The sequence below is a fragment of the Pseudopipra pipra genome, chromosome 4 (assembly GCF_036250125.1).
Source record: "Pseudopipra pipra isolate bDixPip1 chromosome 4, bDixPip1.hap1, whole genome shotgun sequence".
Lineage (NCBI taxonomy): Eukaryota > Metazoa > Chordata > Aves > Passeriformes > Pipridae > Pseudopipra > Pseudopipra pipra.
This window is the reverse complement of record NC_087552.1, coordinates 58,624,196-58,637,195: the sequence shown is the minus strand read 5'-3', so window position 1 is coordinate 58,637,195 and position 13,000 is coordinate 58,624,196. Positions and strand designations below refer to the sequence as shown.

Below are 13,000 nucleotides of genomic sequence, written 5' to 3'. Positions count from 1 at the left end.
TCTACAGATGAGAGTCCCAGTAAGGGTTATATTTCTTCCTTACACTTCCTTTTCTTATGCTGTTATATTCATCTGGATGCCATTAAGCCACTCCCAGATTTTCATCATGGCTTCCATGAGAACAATCACTATCCCCTGATATTCCTTACCACCTATTGAAATAGTTTATGGAAGTCTGGCCTGCATCAGTTAAAATCCATTAGATTTTGTTTAAAACATTCAGATTAGTGATCTGAGCTAACCTTGATAGCTTTGCATAAAGCAATGTGGGATGCACTCGTGCACTAACAGACCTGGGGAAGGCTTGGCGGGGGGCAGTCAGCGGTGGAGTTAACTGGCAGAGCTGGGTGCAAACAGGAGGTCTGTGCACTGCAAGAGAAGGATGGAACAGAAAAACACTCGTGGGAGTCCCATGTCATACATAAAGTCTGAGAACAAAACCTGTAATAGAAGATACAATTTCTTCATTTTAACTGAGAACAACTTAAATAATATTTTCTTTTAAGGGTAAAAATCATGATGTAAAGGCAGAGCAGTCTAAGGATTGCTTAAAATTGATGTCCCTTCAACATATTTTTCTCCTATTTTTAATAGGAAGAGCTTTGAATAAATATTCCAACATCGAATAAAATCATTAAAATATTTCTGTGTAGGTATTTACAAGAAATTTATAGTTTTTTTAATCTTAAAAGGAGTAAACCCACTCTTTCTTTCCAAAGGAGAAAATGGATCAGAAAATCTTGATGTATCATAAGTGCAAATACTTTATTATCTCAGCAGCTAAGTGTTATTGCACTTTAGTCTCCCTTTTTCTCTCTCTTAAATATATACGTGGTGTATACTTAGACGGCAATACATAAATCCTGTGCTTTTACAGAATTGATTGATTCGCAACCAGGCTTTTCAAAGACTGACAGAAAACATCCTTACATGCCAACTGAGATGTAGTTCCAGTTGGAAAGTACACCTGACGACTTCGATAATATCATTACATCACTCTTCAGAAGTTTTGGGTTCCTATAAATGTCAGGAGCACAAAATCTGTCAATAAGTTATTCTTAATAATTTTCTGAATATATGTGTGTGTTCTGGAGCCCTTAAAATGGAATTATGTTTCAAGTTTATCTTTTTCCTTGCAGTGAAAATATGGCTCCCTCAATGTAGTAGTGTATATTTCTGGAAACTATCACACTAACTGTGACCATGAACTATATGCCATTAGAAGACAGAAATTTTCTCATCATTGCCATTCTGATAACTCTATCTTTGCTAGAGGTCCTTAAACCACATTAAAAAGAAAAAAACTTCAAAAATGTTCAATGTCTTAAAAATGTCAGACAAGTATATTTTAAAACTCTCTCTGAAGATGAAAAATATTTGGCTGTTATAATTCCACAGATGAATTTCAACTACTTCTTGTGATTTGTTTGTGCTACCTCTTTATTAGCAAGGATTTTTCTCCTAAGAAACTTAATGATTTTTCAAGTGTTTGTACTTGAGAGAACCTACTGATCATTTTCCAAACTCCAGAGAAAGTCCTGTCACATAGAATTACAAGAGAGTTATTAACTGTCAATTGTAAAACTCCTATGCATCTTCCACAATGAAGACCTAATGCAGCAAGCTTAATTTCAATTTTCGAGATAGTCACAGCATGTAAAGAGACAGTGCCTTATAGTACCTGATGTAATTTACTCTGAATGACACACAGACTCAAATAGCCCATGCTCAGTGCCTCACAGAGCTGTGGGATGCCACAGGTGGTAGCAGGCCTCCAGCAGGTTATTTTACCATGGTTCAACAGGCCTGTTAGTACAACCTGACCCACACCTCCAGTACATTCAATATTTAAAGACTGTGTTATTCTGCCAAGGTGTAAGCATGTGAGCTAACATTTATGACATGAGTAGTTTCAATGACGATTTCCTAGCCATGTCAGTCCTTCGGCCTTTTAACCTGGGTGTTGCCTCTTACTTATTTCTCCCTTTATACTTAAAACCTAGTGTATATCTAATGCCTTCAGTCCAACAGCTCTAAGATTTAGTGAGTTTTCCTTGACAGACAACTAAACTTTTAATTCAGACTTTCATGGTTTTGCTCCTCAACTAATGTGATCTTGTCTTTTCTGTCCTTGTCAAGTGCTGTCTTGCTTCTCTTTATCCACTTAAGATATTGCCACAAAGATCATCATTCTGGCTTACCAGTCCAACTATTTCAGTCTTTCCTTTACCTTTCTAATGGATCCACATCATCACATGCAAAATATGTGCTGTAACCTTCAAGGCCAGTCCTAACATACTACTGCCATACCTAATTATTCTTGACTTTTAGAGAATATTAAGCTGTTAACCCACTCAAACAATGCTAGCCTTACTTATTCATAAATTAGACCTTATTCATAAGAAATGTTGCTGGCTCTAATACAGCCCCTTAATATTCTGGAATATTACCATAACTGCAGTCCCTGTGCTTGATAGATTCTATGATATACCCCATGTGGATGCTGACATTTTTGAAGTCACAGCTATGGACAGAGGGTGAGAAATTTATGACACAAGATGGTAAAATTTTCATCCAGATAGCAGAGAAGACACATCATTAATAGTTAGAAATACATTTTGTGTTTTGCTACCTTTTTTGCTACATACTATTGGAAAACTGTCAAACTTCCTGCAGACTTTAGGTTTGAACATTGTATTAAGTTGACTTTATTGTAAATATTATAAGGAAACTTATCTACAGCCTCAAAATAAGAGACTGACAGAAGAGTTCCTCCAGTTCAGCTGATGCAGCATGTGGATGTTTGCCAGGCTTTTCCTCCTAATCCCTTGTTGGTTCATTAGTAGCTCACTGCAGACAACAAGAGACTGTTACGCCAATCAGCACTAAAAGTCACAGAAAAGCCTAGCTCATATGCCCATGGAAAACAGCTTGAGAGATTGGAGCAAGACAGCATTTTTCATAGTTCTGCTTTAAAAAGCCCAAACCACCACGAAAAAAAGAACCAAAAAGCTAGAGAAATCTGAAGCCAAAACCTATAGAGCCTTACAGCCTGACTTAAGCCCTAGAGTGCTATTAGTCCAAAGGGCGAGCTCCTTCTTTGCCCAGAGGTTTTTATTAAGACAAATGACAGAACAAAAGAGTGACAAGTTCCATTTTGTTGGGGTATTTTTGTTTTGTTTTGCTTTTCAGACTGGTTATACAAAGCTAACCAACATATATAAAATAAATAAGGCAAGCTGACAGATACACTCAGTTTCCAATTCTGCCCAATTAACCTACTTGGAGCACCCAACAAGTTTCTTCCTAACAATCTGACGGTCTTTAAATGTCTTTCCTGAAGACCTGTACCATGTATAAATCTGATACAAACAAATCCATGTGCCTAAGCAAAGCTTGTTTTAGGTTCAAACATCAGAGCTCAGTTTTGCTACGGGGTTTAGGTTTGGTAGGAGGTTGATCTTATTACAGACACTCACTGAAGGGTGCATTACGGTGCCTGAAGAATCACAGAGAATTGCACCATTTCTCTCACAGTGAAAAAAACACTTAAAGATAAATATAAGAGCCATATATTCAATAGTAATCTTTACCTCATCAATCGTCAGTGGTTGTTAATGGTTGTTTTAGACCATCTGATGGATGGCCTTTTTATGTGAACAACTGTACAGAAACACAAACTTGGGTTAACAGTCTCAGCAGACAGTCCGAACTAGATCAGTTGCATGTGTGGTCTTTACAGAACAGGTTTGAAGAACATTAGTGCAACAGTCCAGAGAGATATAAAGCACTGACATTTGCTAATTAAATGAACAGAAGATTTCTGTGCATTGAACATCAAGACTTAGAGATTTTCAGCAGTGCTAAACTCAGTGGGAATACTCAAATTAATAGGCAGGGAATTCTTCTTGTTATCTAAATTCTTTCTCCCTCGCCTGTCCTTATACAATATAAATGTTGGTATTACCACTTTCTGCCTCATTATTACACTCTTGGGTTTCTAGTGAATATTTTTCTTTATAAAGTGGTCATTTGCATTACAGAAAATATAATTTTTTTCTAAACAAACTCATAACTCTATTGTTTCTTTGCTGTTGGAAAACTACTTTTATTTAAATTCATATTTGCTGCACTGGAAAAATTAGGTTCTGATATATGCCTTTTCCACTTGGTCTGTAAGGTGAATGTGTTTCTGTGTGAGCCGGTACCTTCCAAAATGGTGTGAAAATTTCTGGAGCAAAGACCGACCCAGTGGAGACAGAAAGAACAAACAAGACACTGAAATTTGTTTACCTATTAATCTTTAAATGTATCAAGACAGTGTTGCTCTTGGTAATATTTGCTTTTTTTTATATTCACAAACAGTATATCATGAAGAGAACTCCAAGTGTTCCAGGGCGTTCAGAAAAGTAAAACAATATGAAATATGACATTTAATGCACCTAATTTGTCAAAACAAGCTAAAACCAAGTGGGACACCTGCAAGGCTTCACCACAGTTAGGTATCTATTTATTTTGCTTTCTCTGAATACCTCATAAGTTATTTGATTGATGGTCAATCCCCATTGAATAAACTCACATTTTCTCCTCCTCTGTTGAAAATATAAAAGCAAGGTTGAGCTACCTTAAGGACAGGCATCAGAGGACACATGAGGTGCATCATGGCCCAGTAGAAATATTTCACACAGCTGTCTATCAGTTTAAGTGACAGCAGTAAACTAATTTCCACAGGCTCAGGTGATTAAAACACTCTGCAGAGTAAAATAAACAACTACAATTGACCTCTTCACATGGAAGGACTAAAAGTATAATTGAAGCAAGTAGTCTTGGTCTGTGTAAGTACTAATGATAAAATTCTGCTAGATAGGTTAAAAAGAAAGCCATTTAAAGAGGTCATGACCAGTGTTTTGAGATCATCTGCAGAACCACTAATGTCTGAAACTAAGCAGCACTAAAGAGAGAGCAGCATGGAAGAAGAAAAAGAGATTCTGAAACACTTTCTTTTCCCCAAGCTGGGAACCAGATAGAATTTAAATGGCATCCTAAGACTACTACCTAGAAATTAATTTTAGAATGTAATGAAGATTCAGCCAGGAATAGAGGTTTATCAGAGGACAGGAGAACTGTGAAATGAAATATATATATACCTATATACACAACACGGGAATGGCTGGAGGTAAGAGAGATTCACATTTTCCATTCCTGTAGCATTATCAGTATGCTTCAAATGCAGAATTCCTCCTTTGTAATTTCAAGTTGGGTTTTCTTCCCTCTGAGGAATATCCCTCTAACCTATTTGTAGTGTTTCACATCAGAAGAGGAAACCTGAGCTCCATATTCAAAGCAGACAGCAGAGTCTGGCAGAGGAAGCCCATGGGAGCAGATGTCAGTAGAGAACTTCACAGAAATGCAATGCAGCAACACCGATGGCTAGAGAAGAGTCCACCACTTCTTTTCAGTTTTGCTGCATCGGAGGAAGGCAGCCCATAGAGAGATGGCAGGATGAGTTTGCTTCTGTTTCCCAGTAATCATCTTCTCCACAATGTAGGCTCCATCACTTCCTCAGTGAAAGCAGGATCCCCACAGTACCCCACTGTGTGTCTTCCACCTCCCAACAATAGAACCAGGCTCACGATTTTTCCCATGGTTTTAATTCTAGAAACGTTACACACCTAAAGTCGTGAGTTTCTGATGCCTGTTTTGAAATCTACCTGACATGGCCTGTGTACTTGACTATTTAATTGCTGTCAGAGTTTTAGATCTTTATTTTTGAAGCAGTATTTTCATCTCATTGCTTGCAGAACTCTTCATTTCAGTATAATTTTTCCTATATCTTCTCCAGCTGTTTGGTATCCTTGCACTATTTCCTGCTGATATTTCCAATCATTAACAGCATGTGTTGTTCTGTAGCTTCCTCTTTTGAACAAAGTTCTTGTTGCTTTCCTTTGTCCCTAGCACTAATAATTTGAAACATGAACATCAGATCACAAGGAGAAAGTTTGCCTCTGCTTTTTCAAGGTTCTATTCTGAACTATTACTGCAGTAGATGCTACCTTGCAGTTGAGCCATAGATTACTGTATTTTGACAATTCAGTTTTGTATCAAATTATCCATGTCACACATTAACCACCTCTTCCCATCTGGTATCTTGCTGTCAAAGTGAAATATCAGTGTAAGCTTTTCTATATCGCCAAGCAATGGATGGATCAGAAATACTGGCACAGTAAAACAAAGCATCTTCTTTGAATTTCTTGAAATACAGAAACATACATTTACTCCTCCATGAATAACATATTGTTATGAAATGCATGTGATACTCTACTCATTCTGTATTGGGACTCTATTCCACTGTCTGTGTGCCACTATAGCTGTGTGTAAAATCCTCAATACATTACCTGTGACACCCTTACAAACATCTTTGCTGTGGCTTTCCACCATGACCTTTTTTAATAGTTCTGTCATTTCTACATAGGGAGATATAATATGCTGGGTTTGACTTCAGTAAGAACTGAACTTCCATCACGTTTTTTTGCACAGATTCATGTATCCTTACAGATTGAATCCTTGGTAGGTGATCTTACAACATGCTAATTAAGACTCTAGCAAGCCCAGGATAAAATACTACAAAAGAAACGCCAGAGTGTAGATTTTTTTTTTTAATAATAGATTTAACCCACCTGCTAGCCTCTGTAAAAATAATGGAGCAGCTTGTTCTGATAAATGGAGGGAAGTACCAAAGAAGTATTTGATGCAATATTCACAAAGTACCCAGAATTACTTTTGAAACTATGCTATAGTCCCTGTAACTGGTAAGCTGTGAATCATAGGTACAAAAGTCTATGGAGTCTAGGAGTATGATCCCAAGTTAAATATTTATGTGCCAGCCCTAACAGTAGTACATTTGTGATGTCAGAGTAATGCTGATCCTTATTCTCAATGAGATGTTAATTAATGTGCTTAGTATTTGCTTAGTAATAGTGGCTTTCAGAAGTCATCAATATTAGGCATTTCACAGCTTCTCATTTAAAAAAATAAAATCAATTGGACAGTAAAAGAAAAAAAACATTTGGCAGTAATTAACTAGGTATGAAAACTTTTGAGATATGCCTATAATTAAAGATGTTCTGCAGACAAGGAAGGTTATCAGACTGTCCAGATTTTTTTTTCCTTTCATATGGGGACAATTTTCAAGGATTCAGAATAAATTCTGAGACATTTTGAAAAACTGCACAATTTGCAGGGAGTCATTCCTCATTCTGATGGCTTATATTGGTGAAACTTGTTCTGTGCATGAAGCTTTGAAATCTGTCCTATTCCCAAATCACTACTTCATATTGTTGTAAAAGTAGTAGAAGTGTCAAGCTAAGGATTTAATATAATAATTATCTGAAACCAGTTTAGCAATCACCATCAGAGGTGCTCCTAGTTCTGCTGAGAGTTAAATTCATACAGAATGTACACTTCAGGTTCCAAAAAATGGGATCACTGAATGAACCCATAGAAAATATAGCCTATGAAAGATAACAAAACAAAAAAACCCCATATTTCCCTTTGGAAAAGAAGACTTAAAATATAGCTAGCAAAAAAAAGTTCTGAATGAAGCATCAACTAAATATATTTTTCAAAGAATTCTGTAGACTTGGAATTATAAAGTTGTAGAATTTCAAGGGATCTCAGAAATTCACCTAGTCAAGTCTCTTGTATTGTACCTTACTGACAGACTTAAAAAAAAACTAAATGAAAAGAACCAGAGCACATACCCCCAAACTCTAGTACTTTATCACTCTCTGGAAGTTGAATCTAACCCCAACCCAATGTTCTCCTCAATATCTTTTGCTGCTGTTTGATCTCATTTATTCTTGTCTATGCATATATTGCTGTCAACCTGTCCCACATAGCAGCAGATCTGGTATAAAAAAATTAAACTGCAGCTTACTCAAATTCTTTGAAGCAGTCACTTTTCATATTATCCTGCTTATGATGCTCTGGTACATTTATTTTTTTAATTAGAAAACTGAGTATCTGAGATGTTCTGGCTATTTTTAAAACAGTTTTTCAAAAATGGAAAACAAAACAAACGAAAGGTTTGGGAAAGGTATTTTTCCTAACATACAAATATAGAAATCTCAGAATCATCCAGAATAAATTCTGAATTATTCCACACCTGTGGAAAACATAACTCTCATTAAAACTGACTACTTACTACTTTGTTTTTATACTGTACTCTTTCCTCTCTTTTTCCTCATTTTGGTTAAGGCTTCCCTAGGCATTGACTGTGTTGTTCTATACATTCAGAATGTCATCCCAGGTGTATCATATCCTAAATGATAAATGTTAATAAAAAGAAGCAAAACATCTAAGCTTTATATTTAAGTGAAACATGATTGAACTGAGAAGTCTGGTGGAACTAAGAAGTCTGGTGGGGATATGACTTCTATTTAATCAGGAAACCATTGTTTCTATAAACTCATTTGGCCCCTCAGATTCAAATCAGCTTCAGCCAGCAAAATTATCTGAGGCATAGAGTTTTTAATGGAGGTCAGCATATATCCCAGACTCAAGTGAATATGTACTATGATCATGTTCACTGAAAAGAAAAAAAAAAACAAGTACCTGGAGACTGGTAGTCTGTTTGTCCATTGCACTGGGAAAGAAAGTCCTGCCAGAAACCCTGCAAGAATGTCTGGGCACACTGGTTTTGTGTTTTGAGCACTGCCCTAATTGAAAGATAAATGAAATTAGGTGTAGCCATAGAGTTCCTAATTTTTTAAAACAATTACATTTTTTTAATATATAAAAATTTATATTGTTTACTCAAGAAAAGCCAGTGTTTGCTGTATGAAACAATTCAGCATTGATATGGCAGTTTTTGCTGGACAGACAACTTAATCTGAAATATATGTTTAAGCCAAGATCCATTTCAGAGAATTTTGATTGGAAATACATATTTGTGACCTCATGAACTCTTTTGGAGAAATCTGTTATCCCAGCAGAGAAATTGCTTTGTACTGAGGGAGCTGCTGCCAAATATTCAACATATGAATTATTCTACTCTTGAATGTGTTGATCTCTCAGCAGAGATGAGTCCTAAATAACTGTCTCATCACATGTTAACAGTTTATGTGGCTGGCTTTCAATTCCATGTAATTTACTGAACACTAGAGAGCTTTATTAGAAGGTTCAGGATAAATTAAATGAAAATCAAGTACAAATGAAGCATAGGTCATTCATGAGCAGAATTCAAATGGACACTGGAAAGCAGGATGGCATCTGTTACAGTGTCAAAAAAAACAGATGGATTTCCAGTACATCTGTGTGCAGAAAATAAAATGGTTTGCTAAGGTTTGGCTGTGTCTTGTTAAAAAAGAGGAAAGATGTCCTAATAAATTGGGCTAAGACTCATCTGGACACACTTTTGCTTCTGCCTTAATGTAGACACAGTCCCATTTTGAGCAAGAGAAAGAATAAGAAAGCATGAGATTTCATAGAGATCAGAGGATTAATATGTGAGATAATGTCTCTCCTTTCCTAATTGAAGGCGCTCAGCTAAAAACTAACAAGCAAAAAAAGCAAAACCCCATGAAGTCTGTAACACAACCTGTGAGCAACAAGACCTACATAAATCAGTGGTCCCAGAAGTACTGGACTTATTTGCTATTGGTCTGTAATACACAGTCCTTTACAAAAGTACAAAATGGGGGTAAAATTTTACTAGTTTAAAATTATACATGACATTTGTTCAGTATTAGAGTATTTAATATGAGTATACCAGCATCAGGAAGGTGACTAGGGTCAGCTAAAAACTGCAAAGCATGACTTCTTTCTTTTTGAATTTGATGCTTACAGTTTTAGCCTCAAGATTTATGCTGACTTTACTAACTGAAAGGGAAAGGGTAAAGACAGAATGAGGTATTCTGTATTTTCCCTCTACAGCTGTGTTATGGCCTTGAAGCCTGTTGGCTGTGCTTTTGGAGAGCATATGGCAACATGGAAATGTTCTCTGTGGAGCATTTGTAATGCTGGAGCCTGGAGGTGGGCAACTGATTAGTCTTACTACAATTGCTACATATTTCGTGTGCAACTAGTTATTAACTGATGCAAAGGACAGTTGTGTCTACTTACTAACTAGTTTTTTAGACATTGTCTTAACTTAGACAGGGGACAGCTATGACTTCAAGCCTTCTGTCCCAGCTTGTGTGATGAGGGGATAGAGTGGATTCCCAGCTGGTACACCTGCATGGGGCAGCACAGACCCCAGTGGAAGCCTGCTTGCCATAATTATTTTTTTCTGCAGAAACAGATAAGCAAGAAATTTGCTTTGAAGAAAAGGCCTTTAGTTACTCTGAAAACAGACACTTTGTATTCTGGATAACTGTAGTCAAATAAAAAGTTTATATTACTAAAGTATAATTCAGTTCTTTAAAAAAGAAATCACAAGCATCCCACCTCTCCATCCCCCAACTCCCCCAAAAAACAACTCTGATTGAAGACAAGTGCCTTATTTAGTCTGGGCTGTTTTAATGTGGCAGATAACACCAAATAAAGGACATTCACAAACAAAATTCAGCTCACTATTTATTTCTGCCTGTTTTAACACAGACTGATGGAGTGCCTTAGACTGTCATTACATTTTTAAAAATAGAAGGTACATGAATAGGCATGCATCTCAGTTTTTTACAGAAATGAGTCACGGCTTTTCAATTATGTTTCTTTTCTTTGGTCCTTTATTTTCAATTTAAGAAAAAACCTTATTTGTACATCCTATTGCATCCTTATCAAAAGCCTGTGAACATAGTTAATCTCACTTTATGTGATCAGGATAACAGCAATAATAGCACTGTGAAAAGCAACAGACCTTATTGTTACTGTGGTTTATTGAACAGATAATGAGATCTGGTATTTTACCTTGAGAGGAATATTGACAAGTAGCACTTTACTTGGTAAATATTCTTGTCTGTGAGTTGGATTCTATGCAAAGAAAAATTCAATTTCTACAATGAATTCAACTTTATCAGTGTATTATTGTATTCTGGGAACTGCTTCATTTCTGTATATATGTGCTCTTCCCATATTGTAACCAATAGCATACAGGACTTGACACCTTCCCCAAAATCTCAAAGTATTTCTCAAAAGTGTTTTGCAGGAATATTTGCTGCTCACATTTAGACAGGGAAACAAACTAACAGGTAAAAAGCTCCTTTTCATAACACAGATATAGAGCTAAAAGTATAATCTGCATATCCTGTTGTCCATCCTAGTATTCAGTCTGTCTGCTCTAATAAAGCTCAAAGTATCTACAACTCTCTAATTTTTTTGTTGCAATTACTGTAATTGCTTTAAGTATGTTATGCTGCTGTGAACAACTGAAAAAGAGAAGGCAGAGTACAGCTCTTACTGTGAAAAAAATGTACTTTGGAAAAAGCAGAAGCAGATTTTTACTTTATAAAATAACATCTGACTATGGGGTCAAAATTAAAGAGTCTCCAAAATTCTTTGAAATTTCCATCTTAAAGAGTTTCTTCATAAGGAGTGTCAACTATAACGACTTGATCAACAGCTGAAGCTCACAAACTCTTTCAAAAGTGTGAAAAATGTTCTGGATAAAATGGCAAATGATGCTACACGACATAATGGCTTCCGGTAATCCTGTAGCTAAAAATAATCAGGAATGAGAGAACTTAGCACTACCTTAGTTCCAACCTTATCCCAAAGAAATATCAAATTTTGATCTAAGCATTGTGAGGAACAAGTGGAAGACATACCAGAATGAAGGAGCTGAATTAACTGCCTGATTGTTATTGATTGTTTCTGCTCATTTTGCACTGTATTAGTTGGGCTAGAAAAAGCATTGGAGTTGACAAACTTTAATTTTTATATTCTGGGTATAAAGAACAGACATTTTTATAACACAATTTCTGACTTGATAATAACATCAAATCCAAACCTCAGTATATAGCTCTCTACTAATGCTGAATGGGAGAAAGGAAAGCCTGGAAGCACTTAGAAATTACAGGGTGATAAACTTCTGAGTTCATGTGCACAGCCTAGAGTGATGATGAGTTTTTATCTGAACCACACATGCTATTGGAACACCTTCTGGCTAATGCACAATACAAACCCATAAAATGTATTCAACTAATACAAAAACTTCTGGCTTTTGTCATTCCCTAAAACTGACCCATCACTACCTATACAGTGAGAGCAGTGGGCTGGGACACCTGCCCAGTCTGTATTGCTTTTACTCTGCAGAGGTGCAGTAAATTCCATGTCAAGGAAAATCCCTTGGACTTTTGCACAGAACTTCTGACTGCACAATCACATGTGGCCTAGTGAGGACCAGCTGCCAAAAGACTAGTGTGTCTGGTACCCAGATTTCAGCTTGCCTGAAGCTACAACTTTAAATGAGCTGCCTGATGTTTAGGAGACTCCACCAAATTTCTGTATACATGCTAAAACTCTCAGATTGTCTCTGTACTCCACAAAGTCCAGGAGCTCCAAATAAATCTCAGATTTCTGAAACTGTATTCAGGTAAAGATAGGCCCCTTAAGTCATGACAACACATTCAACTCAGAAAGACAAGACCATTCTACCTAGATCTGGTTGTCATACTTCAGTTAAAATTATGGGACTGCTTGCCATGAGGAACAGATATAACCACTACAAATGTAAACCATGCAAAACAGAATGCATATTTAATTATTAGCTACAAATCAAAGTGAAGCATGTATTTTTGAGACTGAAGCTAAAGAAAAATGAGATACATTTGCTTTTCCCACCCCAGGCATTTATTTGAAAACCTGTAGTGTTTGTGAGAGAAAGAAAAATGTTGGATTATGGCAGAAGAAAATTCCAAGGCAGAGAGAGAGAGGCTGTGATGGATTTATCTGTGTACTATCAGAAAGGTCAAATGGAATCTGACTGAAAGTTTTATCTCTTTTATTTGAGTTGAAGTCAATAGAAGTAAAGAGAAAAGGAATATTTCTTTGGTGCTTAAGTACT

The 13,000-nt window shown here is 36.4% G+C and overlaps 1 protein-coding gene across 7 annotated transcripts in view; it reads right to left on the bottom strand.

Annotated features, from left to right (window-relative positions):
- The window catches only part of KCNIP4 (potassium voltage-gated channel interacting protein 4), a 405,894-nt gene that overhangs the window by 198,648 nt on the left and 194,246 nt on the right, over window positions 1-13,000 (bottom strand). The gene's annotated exons all lie outside the window — the stretch shown is intronic.